This window comes from Epinephelus fuscoguttatus, linkage group LG11, assembly GCF_011397635.1.
Source record: "Epinephelus fuscoguttatus linkage group LG11, E.fuscoguttatus.final_Chr_v1".
Taxonomy (NCBI): Eukaryota; Metazoa; Chordata; class Actinopteri; order Perciformes; family Serranidae; genus Epinephelus; species Epinephelus fuscoguttatus.
The window spans coordinates 10862513-10888559 of NC_064762.1; the positions used below are offsets into that span (position 1 = coordinate 10862513).

Consider the following 26047-nt stretch of genomic DNA (forward strand, 5'->3'; position numbering starts at 1 on the left):
TTCTACCTTTAATTTACAGGCAAGTGACTGAAATAAAGTGTATTTAGTTTGTTTGATTAGAGAGAAAATAGCTTCCTGGCGGGACTGATTTTTTTATTGGTTTAAGGATCTTAATAAGATCAATTTCTTGCACTAGAATGAAAACTGGGACACACAACTAATCCAATTTACACTGCAAGGGAAACTCGGCATTCTAGCTCAATCGACCAGAGCCTTCCTTTTCACCAAAGCTGGTCTATACCACAGTCTTTAAGGGTAACTAGTATTTTTCAGCCCGGACCCTATTTTCCCATGTTGTGTCTGACGGGAACAACAATTTAAAAAATTGGTCCAGTATTGAGTGAGAGGGCTGCAACAAGCAGGCAGCAGCCACAAAACAGGCTGAAATGTGACCACTGGGGGAATGTTCGCACCATCAATCTATGTCCACTGAAAGTGTTTGTTTTTGCCACTGACAGTGTTGTTATTCTAAGTGTCAGCATTATGGAAAAGATCCCTACAGAGACAGACCTTTTAGTTAAAGAGTAATGCTGTTTGCTTTTTGTTGTCCTCTGCAGAGGAATTTACAAGCGGATGTTACATAGCTCCTTCACACAAGGCATAAACACGGGCCATCTGGACAATCACTAAAATAATTACCATAAAATAACTAGAAAAGCACTTAGAGAGTGCAGACCTCCGCCAAGTAGGTGATATTCCCTCCCCCTCTGCATCAGATTTTGCAGCCTGCATCATAATTAGGTTATTTGCATCACTATCATTATTATTAGGTCAGACGATAGACTTTATGTATTCCTGACGAGCCCAAGTAGACCTACTTGCCACTGCCAGCCGGTGGCGCACATCTGCTCATGGAATGAGTCTATTCTAAAACTCTGAATACACAGTGCTATTTAGCGCTATTTTATTATTTTATCCACTTTTCTTCAACCGATCACCACCAAAATTTTATCATCTGTTCCTTGTCCTTTTATTCCACCTGAAACCTGAAAATTTCATCAAAATCTGTTCATAACTTTTTGAGTTATTTTGCAGACACACAAACAGACCAACGCCGGTGAAAACATAACCTCCTTGGCGGAGGTAATAAACACCAGTCTTTGTAACAAATTTGACACGATCACAAAATATCGTCTTTCATTTTTCGTTGTACCGTTCTGCCATTCTGCCAAACTCTTTGTTTGTTTTTCCCATTCAGAGGTTGTTGTCTATGTGCTGTCTCCCATCTGCCTTATTCCACGTAAACACATTATAAGATTATTTTTGTTCAACCAGAAACAGCCCTGAAATCGCCATCACCAAACCCACCAGACTCCATTTAAATAAAGTTTAGTTTAAGTTTAATAAAGTTTAAAGTTTAGTGGGTATAGACCCAGCATATTTTCACATCTAACTGGGTGAATGAAGGGTTTATTCAAACCAAACCAGAGTTGGTGATTGCTGGAACAGTGGAAAGATGAAGCAAGACAGCTTTTATTTAGAGTTTTATTTTGTTTCTGTTGACTTTGAATGAAGTGTGCTTCATGATAATAAAATTACAGTTTATTTAAATGGAGTCTGGTGGGTTTGGTGATAGTGATTTTGGGGCTGTTTCTGGTTAAACAAAAAGAATGTTACTCTTTAACAAAAAGGTCTATCTCTGTAGGGATCCTTTACACAACATTGTCACACACTTGTAATAACAATCTGAGCCTGTCAGTGACAAAAACCAACACTTAAATTGAATGTTTATTTTGTTTTATGTGATTCCCCCACCAAGGACCATGCTGGAAATAAGTATTTTACTTAGCATGTCATCCTTTGGATTACTGTCTTACCGTCTTCCAGTAATCAATCAATCAATCAATCAATCAATCAAAGACGTACATTGACACACGAACATGCCTCGAATGGTTACATGTTCTGTGGCTGCTGGGTGAAGCCCTCTCACTCAATGCTGAACCAATTCTAATAATTGCTGTTCTTACAAGTTGCTTAGACACAGAAACATTGGCACAAAATATGGTCCAGGTCGAAAAATACCAAAGTTACCCTTTAAAATACAGTCAACATGTCAGTTTGATGCTATAATGTAAGATAAGTAGCTAGTAATGAGAATTATCAAGTGCTTAATTGTTTTAACTTACACTTACAATTGCTAATCTTTTTTCTTACGATAATATAAAAGTAGTAAGTAATAACATAGTAGCACGACCAGTTCTACTCCTACAACATTGTACATTCACCCAAAACCCAAATTAAGCCCCACTTCAGCTGCTCCAAAACAATGAGAGAGAAATCGCTGCTTTAAGCTGCAATCAAACCACAAGCTGCATCAGTAATTATCCTCTAGAGCTCATTTCATTTCATGTGAGCTGAAGCAGAGCACCATCTCTATCATCTCCTGGAAAATACATCTGACTTTACTTTGGTTGTTTATTTATCCGTTTTAATTCTCCTGTAGCCGAGCTCTCACATTGTGTAACAACAAGTGCTGGATAACATCGATGGTCAAACAACACTCATCCAGAAAATGCAGTGGTTGTGGAGATGTGGAGATATCTGGCTAATCTGTGCCACATGCTTGTGTGATGTGACAACAACAAGGAAGTGTTTATGAGTCCTTTTGAAGTCCCTCATCATTCAAAAATGTGTTTTGCGTATTGTCACTACCACTGTTTGATGTTTGAGCTTCACTGTGTTTGACACTAGAAGACTGTTTTCACATTCATCTGTTGAAGGAGGGAAGTTTCTCTGTTCTCTCTTAAAATCTGATTTTAATGTGATTATATGAGCAAGATTTTGTAACATCATGGCTAGTTTTGAAGCCAGTCATTGTCCAACATGAAACTTGCACAAGTGTGATGTGAAACTTCAAGCTTACCGCACACAGACAACAAGATACACAGCAATACAGCTGGATCTAATAAAGACAGTGGAAGTGGTTCTCCAAACATATGCAAATCTGTTAATCAGACTAAAAGGCCTCAATCAGACAGAGCGAGTTTTAGCAGCCAGGGGTGTCTTTTTCTGATTGTCCTCAATGACAGTGAAGTGTTTTGTTCACTGCTTTTGTCTTGCTGAGCACTGCACATTGTTTCACTCTATGCGCCTCGTGTTTTTGCAGGAGCATTGTGAACGCCTCAAGTTAAAAAATCTTCAATTCAGAGCGTATAAGCACCTAAAGTCATTAGTGTCTTTTATACCATTGTTCAATCAGATGAATTCAAAGGCGCTCCTTCTGTGGGGGCGATGACAACAAGTGGTAGTGTACATGGTTAAGGTGTTAAGGTAATGTTAGCTCACTTGCGATTAAGCCCTACAAAGCAAGCTGCAAGACATATGTGAACAAATTGACCAACTGTAATTAGGGCCGATGATTCACAGGACTCATCTCAGGACTGTTAGGACTTATCCTAAAATGAGCCTTGAACTGACCATCATACAGGAGAAGCTCTGGGACCAGCTGCTGGTACTCTGTTTCCCTGTGTCCAGTTCCCAGTGCCTTCTGCCTGTCCATTTTTAATGCAGACTTAAGGTACAGATCTGTGAGTTCACTTCACTGCAAAATAGCGGCTAGGTTAAAGAGAGGAGATTTGGTGGTCGACGCAGCAAGCTACGAAAGTGCGCTCTGTCTATATCAACATGTAACAAAAACAGAAGGTTGCTTTCAACTTTGCAAGTTCCCCATTGATGAGTTTTTTTAAAGGCCACTGATGTATAATTTCAAGTCAGCCTCTGAAGCTCTTGACCATTAGCTAGGCACCACAGAGTAATTTTTTTTTAGAAGCGAACCCCTGATTTGTCTGTAACATGCACACAAGGACGTGCATGTACACAGGAATTCAATTCACAACCCGCTACCAGTTTCACCCTACTCAACAATCAAAGGTCAATGCCAGTGACGCGCAAAGAACGTGGCCTTTAAATAAATGTTGATGAGGTCATCTGCCATCACAGAGGCACAGTATACAGTGAATTCTTGATGTGTGGGGGTAGACTTGCCAGGAGAGTGACCCAACTGCAACTGCATTGCTTGTGGAGTGTCTCTACTGATTGAAAATGTATTAATGCTCATTTACTTTTGAGAGTTCAGCCAATAATAGTTTAGTTAATAATAGTTAATCAGCCTAACCAATTGCCCAACATATCCCGGTGACCACTAGTAAGGATTGTTACTAAGGTGGCAGCACCTGTTCCAATGTCATAAGTGCTATATCGTGGGCAACGTTTTGCCTCTCATCCAAGAGACTTCTTTACTTCAAGTTCAGAATTGAAGAAACCACTCAACGTCTTCAAGAAACTCAAGTAAGATCAGTTGCCAACGATAAAGCACTTATGATTACCATGACATGAATGACTGAGAATCTTCACAGTCATGTTCCAATGTCTGATTTCTATTTTCTCTTCATGGTGAATGGACTGCACTTGCATAGCGCCTTCTAGCCACTCAAAGTACTTTTTATACATGTCACTTCACCTATTCACACACTACTTTCAATACTTCATTCAAGGGTTAACCTTAACCGCCATCAGGAGCAAGCTGGAGTTACGTATCTTGCCCAAGGATGCTTCAACATGCAAACTGGAGGAGCTGGGGATTGAACCGCCAATCTTCCGATTAGTGATGCTCTCTTCCACTGGGAAGTTAGCTAGCTAGCTTGCTAGTTCCACCATGCTTTTATGCTAACGTTACAGTGGATACAGAAAATGAGCCGAACAAAGATGTCACTCATCTGATGAAGCAATTTGCTTTCCAGCACTGTGACAAGTGCATGGATGAAATATTATATTGCAGCTGGCTAGTTAGCTAGCTAGCTTGCAAATTCCACCATGCTATCATGCTACACTGGTTACAGAAAATGAGGAATACAGTAACACAGGTCTGTCAGTGCCTATTCATTTAGAAAGAGCAACAGCCAATGGGGAAACACCGACACATACGTCGCCACCCAATCCGATCAATGGTGTAACTTCATCCCTCACTCAGTGACAGACAGACTTTTGCGTTCATAGGGCTGGCCTCGTATGCTGCATTTCAGCCAGTAGTCGCTCAAAAAAAAAAGAAGCGTAGCAATGCATCAATAAAGGCATGGAAGAAGAAAAGCTAACATACGTGATACATGGTTTAAAAATATTCTAATTCATGAGATACGCATTTACCAGGGTTTGTTAGAGCTCAAGGATACACTCGTTTTTAGAGAGAAACACTGAATGTAATCCTTTGTTTTGAAGAAAACTCCACAGAGCAGCTTTAAGTTTTTGTTGCCTGGAAGCTGAATATCATGTGGTTTAATAACATACTGTAGGTTCAGTACCGGCATCTGATATTTGACTCTTAACATGGAAACTATTTCATGTTGTTGCAGAAGCTCATGAATCATGAGCCATTCTTGGCAATGAGAGATGAACTACACAGCTGGAATATGACTGTTACTCTACAAATAGACACTCAAATACAACACAAGACTGCACACAAAGGGAACTGCACGGCCACACTCTCTCACACGAATGCACCCTGTCCATCTGTAGGTCACAGACGATCATGGATGTAGCTGTGTGCACTCACACACATGCAGCCGACACAAAGCAGGACACACGCACAGTGTGCAGTATATTCCCACACTACAGTACATGCATGCAGCCCATCTCCACAGACAGCACCTCCACCTCTAAGTACATCAATCCAATTGGCTTCTCCAACAATGCACACCCACGCACGGAGACACTTACTGATTTTCTCCTCTGCTTGGGAGAATGGGAAGCAGCACAGTTGACCCATGGCACCTCCTTTGCTCTCCTCCTGTTCCCCTCTCCCCGCTGTAACCCCTCTTCTCCTTGTTATAAGACTGATAGAGCGACAGTCCTGCTCCTTCTTCCCTCTGTCTCTCCTACTCTTTATCTCCCTGTCTCCCCTCTTCCTCTGTGTCACTCCTTCTCCCCCCTCGAAGGACAAACGTGAGGATGGAGGCAACAAATAAAACCCTCCCTTTCCCTCCGTGCAGCCTGGAGAAGACCGAGCAAGTCAGCAGACGAGGGAAAAAATGAAACGAGTGGCTCCTTGCTCTCGCTCTACTTTGCACCGACACAGGGAGGAGGGGTGTGTGTGTATCAGAGAGAAAGAGACAGAGGGAGAGACGGAGAATGGAAGAGCTGGACTGTGTGTGTGTGTGTGTGTGTGTGTAGGAGACAATAAGACAAAAAGAGAGTAATTTGTTCATGTGTGTTAAGTGGGAAACGCAGAGGAGGGGTATAAGATAAGAAAATGTGTGTGTGCATTTATGTGTGTGTGTGGCTGAATGGGGACAGAGTAGGAGGGGTGTGTTGTGTGAGCGAGCTTCAGTAACTGTATATTCAAGAGCGAGACAGAGTGAGCATGCTTAGGAGTGTGGCAAGTGTGTGGATGAGGAAAAGGGAGCGGTATATATGAGGAGACAGCAGACCCTACAGTGTGTGTGTGTGTGTGTGTGTGTGTGTGTGTGTGTGTGGTAGGAGAAGAGGGGGCTTTAGGCTCCACCTCCCCTCGTCAGCGTAGCTTGAATAATGGTTGTAGAAAAGCCGGCAGCTGCTGCCTGCTCCTGCATGTATCCTGTGTTATTTATGAGAGCTGTGATGGTATTTTGTGGCAAACGAATGTCCCCGAAGAATAGAAAAATAAATAAATTCGATATTAAAAATAGGTCAGTTTCAAGGTTAAGTATGGATTAGGGTTGAGATGACGTTCAGGAGTGAAGATGGATATCACACAGTGAGGGTCGAGGGAATAATTCACATGTAGGTTCAGTATATTTCATATTTTACTGTATGCTGCCGTAATTCAAAAAAAATGCTGCACACGTTATGAATAATAGATACTCCAGTGTGGTATTTACATCCTGAGCCTAACTGAGCCTGACTCGATGGTGCGGAGCTGTTCAGGCTGTTATTCCTTTGATTCCAGCTGCCTTGAAGGAGCTCTGGTTTATTTTACTCACTCGCTGTATGAGTAATGCTCCTCTAACCACATGAGAGCGTTTCTGACTGCTCAGTTTGCTGTTAAAGCCTGAAAATACAGACAATTATTCCTAACAAAGATGCCATTTTGATATATGTGTAGTGGTTATTTTTAATGCTGAAACTAAATTATTGATTGATCGTCTAAGAGATCTATTAAAGGTCCAGTGTGTAGGCTTTAGGGAAATATACTGGCAGAAATGGAATATAATTTAAGTGTGATTTCTTTAGTGTATAATCACCTGAAAATAAGAAACACTGGGTATTCATTACCTCAGAATGAGCCGTTTATATCTACATAGGGAGCAGGTCTTCGTCTACAGAGATTGCCATGTGGCACTGCCATGTTTCTACAGAAGCCCACAATGGACATACCAAGCTCTGGCTCTAGAAAGGGCCATTCATGTTTTTGCGTCAGCCACTGTAGTTAGAAGCTCCTCTGCGAGTTTTTAAAGAGAAACTTTTATTCAGTGTTTTCACCGGTTTAAATCACCAAGTCCGTTTGTTTTAAAGAAGAAGCGACCTCTGTGACTACTTCCGCTCCCAGTAATAATAACCTCCTGAATGTCTGGGTTTTAAGCCAACAGTGTCGGAGTAACATTGATTTGTAACATGCAACTGCTTTATTCAATGTTTTTACCAGCTTAAATCATGAGGTCCATTTGTTTTAAAGGGCCAGTGTGAAAAATGGGTTGAAAACAGTGACATGTAGCGTTTAGATTGTAGATTGCAGCGCTCACTCGCTTGCCTGTGCTCACCCCTCCCGTCGGCAAAGTTACGGTGGCCTCCAAGGATAACAAAAGTGGATTCACCGCACACAGGGCTGAATTGCTTCTTATTTTATTAATCAGTCTATAAAACAACGCGTTTCGCCCATGGCTTCATCAGGTTTGTTACACAGTCCACAGCACAGGTGATTTAAAATAGGCTGCAACTGTACTGAATCCAATCAGCAAGGTACACAGGAGTAACGTTACTGCTATCCTATTGTCTGTTATGCCTTTGACATAAGACTAAAATTTTCGCAAGTGTGTTACAGTAATTGCTCTACCTGGAGATGATGTAACGTTACGAACTCTCCTCCTCACTCCCTACTTGTCGAGTCCGACACGTAATGCTATTATACTACGTGCTGAAAATAGTAGCATTTATTTTAGCAGTTTACCTGTCCAGCAGAAAACATGCCACTTCAGCGTCGGATTGAAGCCCTTTGTCCTTCATGAACCCCCTCCATCGCTGAAAAACATCACCGATGTTTATTCTCTGCCGCCACTTGTCCCGTTTTCTTTGCCCCTCTTTGCGTCTTCTTTTCCTCGCAGATGACGGTTCGGGTTCATTCTCTCCTGTTGCGTGGTAAGCGTGGTCCATTCGCAAACTTTATAACTAAAAAAACTTTTCACTACTCTCTATCGACGAACTACTAACACTCTCTGCTGTTTCCTCCTCCTTCTTCCTTCCTTCTGCTGTCTTCTTAGTTGGTTTATTATTATTATTAAAAGTGTAAAAGAAATTTGTAACGTAAAACTGCTTTATTCAGTGTTTTGACCAGTTGTAATGACCTGATCCATTTGTTCTGGACCTCTGCAGATAATTCGACTCCTGGTAAAAATCTCCTGAACAAAGAGCACTGAAGGAATTCTAACCAGGAGAAGTTTCAGCTTGTTGTAATCTGCACTTCTCGATAGATGCCACTAGATCTTCCTAAATCTTACACACTGCTCCTTTAAGCAAAAATGCCAAATATCTACCTGCTTTCCAAAAGGTGAATATTTGCTGCTTTTTTGTTTTTATATCAATTTAAACTACATTATATATCTTTGGAATCTGAGCTTTGCACAAACAAAAGCCGTAAAAACCTCAATGTCATCTGCTTCAGGCACGCTACTGCAAGCACCTACACTGCTACATGTAGCAACATGCTAACACCAGGAAAAAAATGTAATCTTGGTTGCTGATGTTACTAATTTCTCTGCGATTTGGGATCAGATTCCTACTGGAACATGTCTGGTTGTGTTTGGAAGCTTTTATTGGTCATTTTTCATTGTAGAAAGCACTGCTAGTCTCTGTTGTAGTCATTCCCCTGGCTGCAATGATGGTGCAGAGATGCCGAGATTCATAAAAACTGTATCAACAACTATTAATAGTTATTATCAGCAGGATCAGAATAAGTCATTTGTTGATCCTTGTTTGGTCTAATGAATCCACCTGTCTAAAATGCTTCATGACACCTTGTTAAAAAATAGGAACATCATGGTGTTATGATTAAACAGTGAATAATTCAGTGTTAAAGTGCAGCCATACACACTGTAAGCCCATTATTGACTAGTCATGAGCTGTTTTTTCACATTCTCATCATTGTTTATATGTTTTATCATACAGAGCGATGCTTAGTCTCAACGTTGGCGGTATCGCCTGGATATTTGTACTGTATAATGAGAGCAGCTGAGCAGTTTTGATGTAAAATATATTGTGGTGTCTAAAAAGACAATCTTGCATTCTCAGCTCAGTGTGAGCTCTGCACTCTGATGTAATGGCCTCAAACGAGAGCTCACATTCAGAGCTCGGTTTAGTCTGGCAGCATGAGTTGCTGGCATGGATTGAAAGCTGCATTATGACAGAAGAGAGCAAAGAAAAAAAGGAGGAGCATAGTTCAAAGTACAATGGAGTGTATTTGTGAGTGAAAAGTATGCCGCAGTAAAAAGAAATCCTACATTTATTAGTGCAATTTATGCAAGCACATGTACTTGTGAAAATGTAACTCAGTTTGGCTATGAAAACGTACAATCGTATATGGCCACTGATTAATTATCAAGTGTATTTTCTATAAGAAGTATTTCCTTTATTTATAAAAAATAATGATGCCAATTAGCTATTACCTCATTACAGATATATATATCTGTATCAGCACACATGTCAGCTGATAAATGTAGTACAGAGATGCCCCAAAGATGTGCTCTGAAAGAATGTCACCATTGTTTTTGAACTATAAAATGCCCTGTCCAGTATGTGTCTTGGTTACAATTGTGAAAAAGAAAGAACTAATTCAAGTTCTTATCAAAAGAAGAAATCTTTACGTTATGGGTTGTGTAAAAAAATTACAAACCTTTTAAACTATCATGAATTAAGCTTGATGTTGGCCTCAAAAGCCCTTTCTCAGCTTAGCTGTAATCCCAATGTTAGTAAATGTTGATACTACTGATATCAATATGAAGAAAAACAACATCCAAATCCCATTATAGGTATATTCTTAATTCTTTAACTAGAATTACCATCCCACGGTTGTATATCTCTGCGCACCACTCAAGCTTCTCTTACAGTTTACATACATGTCTGTGAAAACATGGATGCTTCACACACATTGTCACTGACCTTGACCTTTGACCACCAACATCTAATTAGTTCATCGAGTCCAAGTGAACGTTTGTGCCAATTTGAAGAAACTGCCTCAAGTTGTGCCTGAGATATTGCATTCACGAGAATGAAATGGATGCAAGGTCATAGTAACCTTGACCTTTGACCACCAAAATCTAATCAGTTCATTTTTGAGTCCAAGTGAACGTTTGTGCCAAATTTGAAAAAAAAAAAAAAAAAAAAAAAACATCCCTTGAGGTGTTCTTGAGATATCACAATCACAAGAATGAGACAGATGAAGTCACACAGACTTGACCTTTGACCTATGACAATCAAAAACTAATCAGTTCATCGTTGAATCCAAGTGGACTTTTCTTCCACGGCTATCACCAGCGTATCGGCATAAAAATCTCACAAGACATGTAATTTGTTTCAATGTGTAGCACAAGAGGTTGCGTGATATGATGGTATATATTGTGTAACAGCAGAAATTTATCCACCAGTAGGGTTGGGTACCGAAAGCGGTACACATAAGGATGTTGACGAATCACATCGATATTAGTGTCAATTCATGTTAAATCCATCTGTGCCGAATTTCAGTACCTGAGACAACAGGCAGAAGTGCCATAAAGTGCCCAGAAGCAGGAAGCCACGAATGAAGCTCCGTGGAGCCACCAGATTCAACTTCAGGCAGGAAGCCAGACACTTGCTTCTTTCTTGTTCACTTTCTTGTTCTGTATGTTTTTTAAGGTGACCTTGGGTGTGTTGAAAGGCGCCTTCTAAATAAAATGTGTTATTATAATTACTACTATCATTATTATCATTATTACTTTGTCAGCTTTCCAGCGAGCCAAAACTATTGCAGCAATAATCTGCCTCAGTAATTCTGGTGTTTGGTCTAATTTCTTCAGTATATTATTTTTAGTAATAGCCTAGTATCACTGCTAGACAAGCACACACACACACACACACACACACACACACACACACACACGCATACACAAGCAGACAGAAACAGAAGCTCAGCCCTATGCGTGACTAGAAAAAATCAGAGGAGCAGAAATGCGCTTCAGTCTACTACATCACCTCTGCAGCTCAAAAATTCAATTTTTCTTATTACTGAGAAAGTAAAATACCAAAAAAGTACCACTGGGTTCAAATGTGAACGATATCCAACCCTATCCTCCAGACGAGATTTGGTAATACTGTTTCTTCGGGGGCAGGCCACGCTGAAAATTAAGGCTGGATTCCCAAGTGATCTTGTGAATCCAGCTGTCTCGCGAGGTAATGTGATTTGGCAGACATGGAGGAGGAGAGTGAAGCTGTAAAAACAGACACCTGTGACACTTAAAAATACTGTTTTCAGGAACCTTGAAGGTCCCTATCGAAAGCATTTCAATTTTACTGTTTTGAGTGTTTTGTTTTTGACTCAAGTGGTGTCTCCTGTGAGGCAGCTGTTTTTTTGTTCGTATGGAAGTTCCAAATAACAGAAGAAAATAATAAAATTTGAAGTACAATAAACCATTTCTGATTTGTACCGCTGCTGGGATTTCAAATTACAGATACTGTGATAAAAGTTTTTGGCCACACATCGCCCAGCCGTAGTTGCGCTACATATTATGATGGGGATGCAAGTAGAAAGGTGATAAGAAACACTAATTTGCAATCAGAGGGCTTCCCGTTTCAAGTCCTCTCGATCCACATCCCCCTTCAGTCCTCAAGAAAAACAAAGAATCTCCACCAGTTGCAGAGATGCTTATTTGGTGGCTGCATGTGCACATCTCAAGAGGAGGCCTAGTTAAAAACACAGCTCTACTCTCCACGTTAATGGGGGATTACAAACAGGGGGTGAGGGTGGTGGTAAGGGGACGTGAGAGTCAAGAGTGACAGAGGTGTGAAGGCAAATAAACACAAATACACACAACGAGCACACCACATATATTGTAGTGCATTATGCACTGAGCTCAGCTGTGTGAGTAGACAGTTGAGCCCTGTCTCCAACAGCAGCTTGCAGCTCACAGCTGCCACCACACACACACACACACACACACACACACAGCTCTGATGACTGCTATTCAAGGGGTTTAAGTGTTGTCATTGACGAGACAGAATTGCCATTGACCATCAGTTATACTTCCTGTATGTGTACATGAACACATCACCCCTGCATACACACGGACATCATCTAACTCATTTGCGCTTTTTTCATGAGGTATAAATCAGGTTTTTCTTAATATCTAAAGCCACCGAGCAGAACCAGACAGCACGGTGAGGAACAGCATGTAATCTGTGGATATCTTAACTCTTTTGTGCACAACTGCAACGAAACAAATCAGCGCAGCAGGCGTTTATGTGATATGCTGTAATGTGCGAGTTATTGTGAGAATTTTTAAGAGCCACATTCAGTGAACGCTGATAAAAGGCTTCAAAATGCAGAGAGACAGAAAGACGGCAGAAGAAAACACTGCAACAGTGTTGACTTTGTTTAGCTGAAGGTCGCCTCATGGTGCTTTAGTCACAAGACAGGTTATGCACATGAGAATAAGACAACTGCACGCTGCAGATAACAGGGACTGCAGTCTGCTCTGGTGGCTTTATGTTTAGCATAATACTTATATGCACGTATACAACTTAAACAAGGAATGCAAGCACTAAACTGTGTACAGACAAAAAAAAAACCACGTGGTGTGTGTTAGTTAGGACATGTGTGTAAGATGCCTGCCATTTTAGCATTTCTGCTAGACATTTTTTCAGACATGACAACAATTACACACTTGTCACCACACAGAACTGCATGTCCAGCAGTCACTTTCTACCTTTATTACGTTTAGTGCTGGTAAAAAAACAATATAAATGTATTTATTTTCGTAATCCAAATGTACACAAATTGAGCCAAGGCTTGTCCCTCTATAAAGCAATAGGAAACTCCAAATGTATTTACAACTGCCTTACTTTCCCTTTTCCATCTTTATTTCCTGGTTCAAACACTCAGCTATGAGCAGCTGACCAGTTTTTGTCACTGAGGTGCAAAGTTTCTCTCTAGGTTACTGCTTTTCTCTGTGTGTTGCCAACAGTATAAGGCCTGCAAGGATTTTTCACAACACAAATTACAAAACACTTAAGGATGAGCTTTGATGATTATTTTTTGGTTCATACTTGTATTTTGGGTTTCTACTGGAACATGTTTGCATGCTCTAATGTTCTAAAAATACTTAATTTTCCTCATACTGCCTGTGCTGGAATACATGTATTTAAACTGTGTCTGACACGCTCCGTTTTAGCGCCTGAGTCTTTCAGCCCTCAGCCCAAAAAAGCCCAGTTTGCACTGATTGGTTAGTGTTTCTAAGTCTTGCACATCTTTGCATCTCTGCGCCGTCAATGCAGCCAGGAATGACTGTCACAGAAAATTAGCTCACCAGTATATTTCAAAATCTCCACAACCAGACATGTTCCAGCAGGAATATGATCCGAAATCAGGGTGAAATTACAACACAGGCAAACAAGATTATATGTTTCCTTAATATTAGCATGTAGCTACATGTAGCAGTTTACTGGCAGCTGACTATGTATCACCAATAACCAATAAAAGATTCTAAACATAACTTGAAATGTTTCAGGAGGAATACAACCTCAAATTGCAAGATATGATTAACATCAGCAACCAAGATTACATGTTCCCCTCACATTAGCATGTAGCTACATGTAGCAGTGTACTTGAAGCCAGGGAACGGCTGTGTATAGCAGTACTTTCCACTGTGAAAAATCAACAATTAAAGCTTCTAAAAATAATCCGACATGTTCCAGCAGGAACATGAGCCGAAATCAGGAAGAAATCAACAACATTTATCGGTATCGGTCTATTTATTGGTATTTAACGGTTATCATTCCATGAACATTTGCTTGTCTGCAATATTGAAAAAAAAAGGCAACTGGATGTTGTATTTATTATTTATTTTATGATTTACAAATGTATTCAATTATTTTATTTTATTTCTTTTCTAAGGGGAGACTTTAACATATTTCCATTAACAAAACGGTTTCATGTTTCAATCATAGTCATAAAAGAGTTGCTCAACCAACAGTAACCCTTCCATTTTCATTTCTTTAAGGATCATTCTGACTGATAAATTCTGTATATCATGACACTGGGAAACCATAATATTTTCTGATATGGTTGTGGTAACATAAAAATCTCATACCGTTACAACACTACTAAACATAAAAGGACATGTTCCAGGAGTAATATAATCCGGAGTCACAAGGACTTATTAACATCTGTAACCAAGATTACATGCTTTCCTGACATTAGCATGTTGCTACACGTAGCAGTGTGCTTGAAGCCGAGGAATGATTGTGTATAGCTCACTTTCTTTCATGAAAAATCACCAATAAAAACTTTTAAACTCAACTGGACATGTTCCAGCAGGAATTTACATGTTTGCCTGATGTTAGCACGTAGCTACATGTAGCAGTATAAACCACGTAATGTAAAAACTTGAAGTAGCGTGCCTGAAGCAGATGACCATCTAAAGAAATCTGTCACAAGCTGACGTCAGCTTGCCTCAAAGGCAGAAAAAATGTTGGCAACAGTATTCAGAACGGTCTGAAGCCTGAGGATTTTGTTCACAGTGATACATTTTACATATGTTTACCTCATTATTTGAAAATTTGGCCATGTTTAATATGAACATCCGTCATAGTAACATCATTTACAAATGACAAAAAACAAGAACAAGCATAAAAAAAAGTATGTGTAAGCATCACACAAAACCAAATGGGCTTAGTAAACAAACACTGAGGCTCAGCAACAGGTGAGTTTTTCCAATTGATTCATGACTTGGTCCTAAAGTTTACTATTAAATTAGCCGGACAACTAGAGCACCATTCTTACATTAGTCATAGCGGTAGCTTTGGGTGGGAGAAATGTCCCTCTCACACAGTGTACAGGCGCTGTTATGCTGCTCACTGATTTACTGCGTTGAATCCATTTGGTAACCATGCATTTATGCCCTGTGAGCGTTTGCTCACAGTCCAAAGAACAAACTGACTATTAAGTTAGTTGCTGCTGTTGAATATGACTGCTCCGTGGTATTTTTATTTGCTCATCCAGACTGTTCAGGTCGTTAAAGCTTCGATGAATCAATCATACAGTTTACAGCTGTGGGATTTTTCTGTTATGCTCACTGCTGTGGGTTTTTATTCCTACCACATCTTGAGGTTGTTGCACATTTTTACATAACCACGAATTAGATTTGATTCCAAGGAGAGTCATTTTAGGGTTGTTCTTACATAAAGACCTTAAAGTTTTCATGTCCTGCAGCAAAACAAGTCAGTGTCTCTGATAATTAATTTCTATTAAAATGTTTGACAGAACTCCGCTAAATAAATCCTCAAAAGATCAACACTAGAATAAAATATTTAGCCAGACAGAGAAACAGATGGAGGGAAAATACTTTAGTGTGGTTTTGGTTTATTCTCATCACGTCTGCCAGAGAAAACCTGAGGGACAATTCTCCCTTTCTAAACCTTTATCCAATCTTCCTGTTGCTGTTCTGTGCTATTATTCCTCCCCTTTCTCTTCATCACACCACCCGACTCCTTCTTTGTTTGACCTGTGTTGGCCTCCTCGGCCTCCTCAGCCCTCCCTTTAATATCAAACTTCAATTCGCTCGTCTGTTTAATGTCACCTTCGCTCAGATTCTCAATTTTCTCTTGCCGATTGTCAGGCCATCCTATCTGCTCGTCTCATCTTTGCTATCTGTTTAATTCTACTGCTCCTGCTGGCCCATTCTCCTCTCCTCTGGCTCTCCTCTCTCTGCCCATACTCATTTATCATTCCCATTTAATCTCACTTATTCCTTGCTCCACCCTCTTCGATCTCACTCGCTTGTCCTTCCATCCTCCTATCTGCTCAGTCACTGCTCACTTCCTCCTTTGTCTCTACCCTTTGCCCTTCTTTCCTCCTCTCTCTCATCTGCTTTATCTCAGTCCAGCCCCTTCTTCTATCCTCTTAACGTTCACTACTGCAAGCACTAAGTTGTCAGGTGCTTACTGTTTGCTGCACTCAATGTAGATTTAAAACATGAGATAAGACACTAGCCTACGATGCACAGGCTTTGCTGTTCTTGCTTTACCAATATTTGAAATGCAGGGATCTGTTGCTATCGTATCATCTTTAGGACCCTTCAGATGCTGCTGGCAGCGGCCTGAGCCAAGTTCTTCTGTGCAATATGTAACACTGGGATTAGACTCTATCACATTCTTGTCTTTGTATCCAAGAAGCTACGGCAATTGCCTTTCACTATGATACACAATTTAGGATTAAACAAGCAACTGTCACATGTCAATAGGGCTGGATGATAAAATGACCATAATTATCTCAATATAAGTTTTCTCGTAAATATTATGAATGTTTAGGGCTGCCACTTGAAAGTTGGGGATTAGCATCATCAGTTAGAAACCCCTCAGTCGACTGTGATTGCTTTAAGTCGAGCAGTTGTTTTGGGGACGTTTCGGTCCCCATTTTTGTTGCGGAGTGAGCACTCTTGACTTTCACACTACTGTTTGGTACAGGCAGCTGCGGACGCAGACAGCGGCACAGAGGAGGAGAATCTCTGCACCTTAAGGCTCTGAGATGACATCATCTTGTAAGTGGTGAATTTACAGCTCACAGAAACTCAGCACAGCACAGTCTCCTTTCGTTTGATATCTCTTGTGTTGGGAAAAATGCTTTTTACATTCCCAATCCATTGTTAGCGCTGTTAGCTTGTTTTCTGTATTACGTGAATGCTGCTGTCACACTGAATGTCCAAATCTGATTCAACTGTCATTGAGCAGAGTCGGGTGCAACCCTACAAAAGTTTGATAAACGTTCAATATAATCAAACCACACATTCACCGGAAGAGGGCGGAGTTAATGTACCTTAAATGCTAGTTGCCATTTGTCAGACCAGCCACCAAAGCTTACCACACACATTAGCTTGGTCAACTAGATTACATCATAATGTTACAACAACATTTAACAGACTAATTAAGTTATTTTTAGTATGATTGTTCTGACCATGTATAGAAACGCTAGGCTATCCCACCATTAAATTCGCTACTTAACGTAAGCTACGGTCGCTGTATGGGTAATCGACTCATCTAAATATTGCCCAACATTATAGTTTGTTTTTCTTTGCTTCGCTCCACTCTTAAAACCCAAGCAAATCAGTCATGTTGGCATGGCTATGCATCAGTGCAGACTTAAAATGGCATTAGATTCAGACAGATGTGTTAGTCTCTAGTGACTGGTTAGGGACCTTTAAGGCCCTTCATAATCAAGCTGCTTCCTACCTGTCTGAACTCCTTCATATCCACACACCCTCCCATACTCTGAGATCCTCTTCTGCAATCCAACTCACGTCACCATCTGCCCGCTTGACTATTACGGGTTGTAGAGCCTTCAGCCATTCTGCCCCCCAACTTTTGGAAATCTCTCCTCCACAACATTTGCAATATAGACTCCCTCTCCACTTTAAAATCCAGTCTGAAAACACACCTCTTATTGTATATTACGGAATTGTTTGATTTCATGATCTACAGATATATTGCTGCTTGTTTTTCTTTTACTGTGTCTTATAAGGAGTCCTTGAGTGTTCTGAAAGGTGCCTATAAATAAAATGTATTGTTATTATTACTATTATTATTAAAAGAATATCCCTACCCGATGGAAATCTGCACAAATGGACGCGGTATCAGACTGAAGATGGAAACAGAGTGTAGCAAGATGACAATTACATTTGATATCAGTCAGAATGACATGATCAGGAGACCTGACACTGGGCCCACTAATGTCACTGCTGAGTGTTTTTTCCAATTATGATTTTCATTATTTCCTTCAGACATCCAAAAAGGCAACTGAACAGGTTTTACTGATGAGTATTCACGCTGAGCTAAAAACACAAAAAAAGCAGGTACAAATGAACAGCAGGTACAAAATAATAAGGATAAAATATATACATTTACATTACAACAACAGAATCAACACTGGTGAGAGCCCCTATTGTTGCAATGCACATTTAATCAAGCCTTTTAATTTCCATCTAAAAATAGCTCTCCGCCTGTTGGAGTGCCATTAATATTTCTTCCCCTCAAAGAGCCCTTCGTTCGATTGTGAAATTACACTCTGCAGTGGTTTTGAAGCTATGAGACTGCTAAAGGCTCAAGTGTGTTAAAATGCTACGCTGCTGTCATCACACAAACTTTGGCACTGCCTCTGTGGTGTGAGACGGATATATGCAATACTACAACAAAGGCCTGATTCAGATGCCCTTGCTAATGAATAAGAAATTCAGATGCCCTCTCACTCTGATGAATTAGAGAGAAGAGGAAGAGAGGGTGAGTGGGAGGTAAGGAAAGAGGCAGTTTTAGAGTCTACTTTGTACAGTTAATTATTGGAAACAGAGCCAGTAGTGGTGGGCTGACTGTTTTTGGTTGATTTTGTAAAGACTAAAGTTGTCTCACATCTACAGACAATGTTTTAAGATTTTGCAGACTGGGGATCTTGCAGAGTCATGATTTGCAAAACTACAACTAGATTCATTTTCAGATTATTTCCCATCCTGCTCCTGGTGGAAACTATTACGCCAAACTCCCTTTTACAAATATAACATATTAACAATGCCTTACGTGTTTGTAAAATCATGTAACTCCAGAAACACAAGACAAGACACAAGTCATCATATGTTGAGAGTATTCTCGTCAATTCAGCATCAATAAAATCCACAAAGATGAACTGTATTTGCGTACAAATTTTACATTTTGGATTTTGTCCCCTCAGATACACGCTGAATTGACCTTTCGTTAAGTCCTGCCTCTTTGTGAGGGTCTGACAAGCTGTCGCAGTAAAAATGGAGCCCACACTGTAACTAACTGCACTCCCTGAAGAAATGTCATCATATTTTTTGGAGAAATGAAAGAGTGATTCCAGAGAGAAGCAGACAGAGGGGTCTACAGTCTGTGTTTGAAGGATATATCCAGGATGTCAAACTGACTCAGCAGTAACAACAGGTTAAAAAGACAAAGATGGTTAGAAGCTAAAGCCGAACTATAGACTACAGATCACAGTGTAGCCGTGCGTTCACACCAAACGCAATGGACACAATGTCATCGCCCGTAACGCGAGTATCGCGTCACTTGATCACAAATATCACCTTTTTGATCATCGCTTCGTCGCTTCAATCGCAATGACGCAACCCTCCTCCCGCAATTTTGTTCACCTCCCGCTATTTTCTCGTCAACCATGGCTGACTTAACTACCGGAGCTGCTCTTTATCTGTTGTGGGCATCTGATTTGGATCGGAGACCCAAACGCCGCCGTGTCTGGGTTCACAATATCCTCCAGAAACGCACACAGCTGGGTGAATATCATCACCTCCTGCAAGAGCTGCGTCTGGATGATGGTCGTTTCCAGCGGTACTTCAGGCTGACGCTGGCCCAGTTTGAGGACCTGTTGGCCCGTATCGGTGCGAGGATCTCCCACCTGGACACCAACTACAGGCGCTCCATCCCAGCTGCGGAGCGCCTGTCCATCTGTCTCCGGTCAGTAGCTTATAATTTCTTTATGAATGGTTGGATATCAACGCTGATTGGATGTCGCGGCACAGCGTCAACACAACTTTTCGCTTGAAAAGTTCAAATTTTTCAACTTCAAGCGACACACGCAATGAGGCAATGGACGCGTCATCGCTTCATCACATCGCTCTTATCGCCTGAAACGCGTCGCCCAAAGCGACATCGCATGTCATTGCGTCATTTACATTGATTTTGAATGGAAACTTGTGCCGTTCATCGCGTCCATCGCGTTTGGTGTGAACGCACAGTTAAAGTGAACCACCACATCACTGCTGATCGCCACACAAGACAATGAATATAAAGGGAAACTTTGCACCCGGACCTCCACCGCTGGACAGGTAGGTCTCTCCGGGGGAAGTCAAACATCATTCATCTGCACACACTGCGATGACACAGAGCTGGTTGAATATCAGCAAAGTTTCCCTGCTTCCCTTCACTGGTTCCTGTACAGCAGGGTCCGTCTTTGTTTCACTGTTATAATCATTAAAAAGCAAAAGCAGCATGTGTATACATTCAGTAGGCTATATCTTCAGTAGCTAGCTAGCTAACCCTACACTTTTCAGGGTTTGATTTTGGTTTTGGAACAGAGAAGAAACGTATATCTTTTTCCATCCTCTCCAGGTAACGAGTATCATTAAAACATGACGTGCCCCAGGCACAACATTTAGCTCCAAATCCACAAAACCAGCCTGAAAATGAAGGAAATCTGAAACGACTGCATTAGAGTCAATGGAGCACAGCTGTGTTGTAGTCGGACCCTGGTCTGAGCCGGCCTGATGCTACATTATGATTGGCCAGTCTGCATCCAGGGGTGGAACTTAGCGAAGGGTCAATTAAACACTGCCTCTTGTTCATCCCACAACTCCACCAGTTTCTCCTCCTTTTCCAAAGAACAAGAGAACCAAGACTTGTTAATGTTCCTGTGCCCCTTTCCTTCCTTCCTTCCTTCCTTCCTTCCTTCCTTATGCTTCTTGCTGTTGACAATGCTCACATCACTGAACTTCAGTATTTGCAAGAGCCAAGAGCAAGAGCCATGGACTGGGTTTTATGACCACCTTAAATCAAACTACCAAGACCACAGAAGCATGCACCAACTGAGGTAAAGCTCTCCCGATTTCATTCTGACACTGGAAATCTGACTTTTACAGTGAAATTACTCGGAAAGTCATATGGTGTATGGCCAGCATAAATTGTTGTAGTTCCTGTTGAAAGAGGTCCAATAACAATCACAGCAATCACAGATCAGAAAATGCCATTGTTAATAAAAAATGATGAGAAAAAAGAGGAGAAAGAGCAAATGTGCTGCTGAGCCCCAAGAAATAATTAACAGTTACACTGAGTCCAGTGTTTAACAGTGCTGGCGCTTGAAATTGCATTTTTAAAATTCATTTTTCACACAGATTTTTTTTTTGGATCCAATTAATTTTGATCCATTTAATCCAATTTCCCCCGCTGCCATGCTTTCATCATTACTGAAAGCAACACAATTATTTTTTAGTATTATTATAAAAGCAGAGCAGATATTTCTTTGGTTGTGATCTCTGCAGCACAGCAGGTGTACTATGAATGTTTCTATGAAGGATTGTGATTCATGTTTGTAGAGCAATTCAAACGGCAAGGTGCTGTTTCACTGTAGACATTTAGACATTGATGCTACTGTTTACATGTAAAGCCCATTACCTGTACTCCGATGAAGGCTACTATTCACTCTGTAGAAACTAAATCATCTCTTGCAAGACCTGAGAGTTGCCCCTTTCATGCTGCTTGTTCAAGCAGGGGAATATGGTGCAGTTACGCTAGTTTTCAGCCGGCCGAAAAAAATTACAACCCAGATGACCCATGTGAAATGAAGCCTGAGCAGGCCCATCCAATATCAAAACATAAAATACTAAAATACTAGTCAACTTCTAATGCCTGGGACACACTGGCTCTGTGGCAGTGCAAGCCACACACCTCTCTAGCAAAAAATGGACCAGCTCCGCGGATCACCGACTCTCCACGCTGTATGTCCTCGCCAGATAAGCTCCGTGCTCCAGCTGGGAGGAAGGTCAGAGAGCCTGGCAAGGATCCTGGCTGCTCTGTGTCATTCTCTTCCTACTTGCACACCAATCAGCAAACATTTTCGGCCTGAACCCAGTCCAACCCATCGCACTTTTCTGGATCTGTCAGGCTCAGGTTGAGATTGAGAACTCTACGTTATGCCACCTTGCCTCACCTTTCTGTATAAAAAGTACAACTGCAGAATGGGGGGACAGAACTGTCTCCCCTTTAAGCCAGCAGCAGAGGTAGTAACAGCACTGAATCAATAGATGTGTTATATGTGCTACCCACTGCTGGGATATTTAAAAAGCAGCTAACAGCAGTTAGCAGCTAACTCAAAGAAGAAGAACAGCAGCTGAAAATGTCCAAATTGGGAAAACAATGAGATGAGGGAGCTCCTTACCCTCTGAGTAGAGGACGACATCACAGGCTACACAACAGGGATAGTAAATGATTGTTATTGCCATGTTAATGTCATTGTCACTGATTAGAAAGCGCTGCTGACGAGTATGTTATATGTCACTCTAGAACAGTGGTTCCCAACTGGTGGGTCCTGGTCCAAAAGTGGGTCAAGGGTCTATTCTGAATGGACCACAAGTTACTCCCGAACGAGCAAAGTTTGTCAAAAACACCCTTTTTTTTTTAAGTACTGTGAATATCTGGCACAGAGCTTTTATTTTGAAGTGCTGTTCCCTGCTGAGTGAGTGACTAAGGGACAGCTACTTGACAGAGACAGCAAATTAGCCTGACGACATGAACAAACACAATTATGATGCTGACTATATCGAACTGTGTGGACCTGGTGACTAAGGAGAAATCTGGAGCCCGTGGCTTAACCAGTTGGGGACCACTGGTCCAGAGGCCGACACTGTTGTGTTACATGTCTTGTGTCACAACTCTTTTGCTTCTGCGATGCCAGCATGCTGTCAAAAATCTGGAGCAGCTTAGTCCTGTGTAAAAATGCAAAGGCACCACAAAGAAAGGGACTTCACAGCGGCCCTATAGTTCAATCTCTGTGTAAAAAGGGCCAGTTGTTTTACACTACATTTAAGGCCTCAATAATCCCTGAATACAGTTCAACTCCTGAATATACTGGTGTTGCAAATGCTGCAGTTTCCTCTCTAAATATTCCTCCAAAAAGATGTTAGCCCACTTACATGCAAATTAGCACATCACGTCATCTGGCACTCGTGGCTGGCTACTGGAAAACAAGCTCTGCCAAAGACTCGTTTTGTTGGAAAAAGCCAAGCAGCACAGTCTGCACAAAAGTGAGTCCCCTTATCTCAATAAAATACCAAAAGGTCACAGAGCGACAAACCACCTTCATCTGTCCATGTGTGCATGCTGTGTGAATGCTGGGGATTTATGTAGGTGTGTGTGTGTCTGTGGGCTTCTGTGTGCATATATTTATGCCTGTATTCTGTAAATGCATTTCTGTATGTAAAGCTGTGGGTGACACTGTAAATACCAAGAGGCCATGACAGAAGCTTCACCTGCCGGCCTGCTGAAAGACTACTGTCTCCATTTTACAGATCAACTGGAAATGTCACACTGACCATTTGTTTGTGTATGCAAGGACACAAACATGTAGGGATGTGTTACGAAAGTCACGACATTTTCAAATTTCTCAATCAACATTTTATTTGGCCTTTCTCTACCAGCTGACTTTTACAGCGACAACGTCTCTTCAGGCTAACGAAAAGGAGTTTAAACATTACTCACTTTTTCCCAACAACTATCTTCTGAGGTTACGTGACAAGTTTAATTACCTCCATTCTCTTGCTTACATTAACATCCAGCAGAGCTGAGTGTGGAAAAAGAATAAAATGAAGACTTAACTGACGGTTCTGTTCTGAGTTATAAACTTTTCGTCCATCTGTCTAAACAGAAGTGGCAACACAATATTTCATGCCATTTCTTTTTTTAGCACAAAAAAAAAAACACAAGAAGGCAGGAAGGAGACAAACGTGACAAGAGTGTGGCTTTACAGAGCTTTATAGTGAGTTTCTGCCACATCAGGGCAGCTGTTATCAGTGAAAAAGTCATAAAAACCCACTGTTTACTACTTACATGGATTCAAACAGGAGACAGACACAGTTAGCGTATAGCTGGTGAACATAATGCAACATTTAAAGAGACATATATTTCCCTCAGGAGATGGGAAAGACCAAAAACAGAGCTATAAGAAGTAAATATTGGACGTACATTCATCAGATTGAATTATAGTGTCGCTCTGTAACTGCTGGATGTGTCAATAAGCAACTGTTGCTAAAAACCAGCAGGACTGCCTGCTCTCAAAAGCCCAGATCAGAGCACATACAGTGAGCAGCAGCAGCGACCCACCATCTGATACCGGCACACCGTGAGGACAGAAACACACAGAGGGCTCAGCGGGGACGGAGCACCTGCCACAGCAAGTGAACACGCTGTCTGCAGTCATTTTGACTTGACCAGCGGACTTGACTACTCTTGAAACAGGTGACATGCTTTACTTTCTAAAACCAGACACCAGCAACCAGAAACCAGCTGAGTTGCAGGTGACACTATCAGCCAGCTCGACGGCCAATTCACACCACTGCAACATCTCAAATGGTTTCGTCTCATTGTGAATCAATGGTCTGAACTGGGCTTTAGAGTTCAGTGGATGTGCCGCACTCATCTTTTAAGACAGTGGTATCATTAAACTAGACAACAAGGCATCCATTGGTACCAACCATGTCATGCTAGCTTGCCAGGCTAAATAATGCTTCAAAATTAGGTCAAATTTTGGCGGGAGAAAACCTGCCATGGGCATTTTTAAAGGGTTTCTTTGACCTTTAATTTCAAGATATCCGAATGAAAATGGCTTGCCCACTTTAGGCCTAGCACCAAAGTACATCTCTGACATGTTAGTGTCATATAAACCATCTTGGACTCTGAGGACCTCAGGGACCGGCCTCCTGCTGGTGCCCAGAGTCAGGACTAAACATGGGGGATCAGGATTCCAGTTATATGCAGCTAAAATCTGGAACAGTCTTTCTGAAGATGTGAGACAGGCCTCTACTCTGACAATGTTCAAATCTAGGCTCAAAACAGCTCCATTTCACTGTGCATATGACTGAAAGGATCTTATCTGCACTCTTCTCTTTTAAAGTTCATTTTATAATGATTATTTATGTTTTTATTTTGTACTGTGATTTTAATGCATTTTGTTGTTCTGTAAAGCACTTTGAATTACTTTGTGTACGAATTGTGCTCTACAAATAAACTTGCCTTGCCTTGCCTAGTCCCATGCAGTTTTTGGCAAAACCATGCTATTTGTTTCATGCCATATACAGGTGTTAATTTCGTCTATTATAAAAATGGTGTATTTGAATATATCTGCACACCGGGGTCCCTAAAAAGTACTGGTATGATATAATTTGGGTATGATTGGAAAGCTGAGACTTGTGTAAATGCAATGAGCCCAACGATACTCATATGTGATGATGTTAGCCCCCATGGTAGCCATTTTATACTGTAGGGACACTTTTTTTATTTAACCTCATTGTATAAAATGACCTATTATGACCTTTAGGATAATCACAGCCTCACGAAACTTTACAGCCACCAACTAGAGACCTCGAGTATTCAAAGGATGTATGGCTTTCATAGGTATATTGACAACAAGAGGGTTCAGCAACAGCCATGTCATGTATTTACGTTATGTAATTACCTTTCTAATAAATTGAATTGTTAGTGGCGGAGTCCGCCATTTCAGCACAAATGACCTTTAAATGACCTTTTCAGACACAAGAGAGTCACAGGGAGCGATGCTGTATGTAATCTAGGGTTAATGTTTGTAATGTTATTTTGTTAATATCAGCCTCACTCTGCCATTTTTTCCACTCAAGGAGTTTTCGCTGCTCCCAGAATGTGGGGTCCTGGAGTTTTAAATCTGCTGTTACCATGGTAACGACGGGTGTCACCAAATTCACCAGAACTGAAATCTTAAAGATTAGAACTTTCATGACAAGATCACTCATATCCCAATCTTTCTCCTCTCACTGTCCACGTCCTGCTCCCCCTCCCCCATCCCCCGCACACAATC

At 41.1% G+C, this 26047-nt stretch overlaps 1 protein-coding gene across 2 annotated transcripts in view; it reads right to left on the minus strand.

The window, feature by feature from the left end:
* LOC125896747 (A-kinase anchor protein 7-like) overlaps positions 1-26047 on the minus strand; it is a 90542-nt gene that overhangs the window by 32542 nt on the left and 31953 nt on the right. The gene's annotated exons all lie outside the window — the stretch shown is intronic.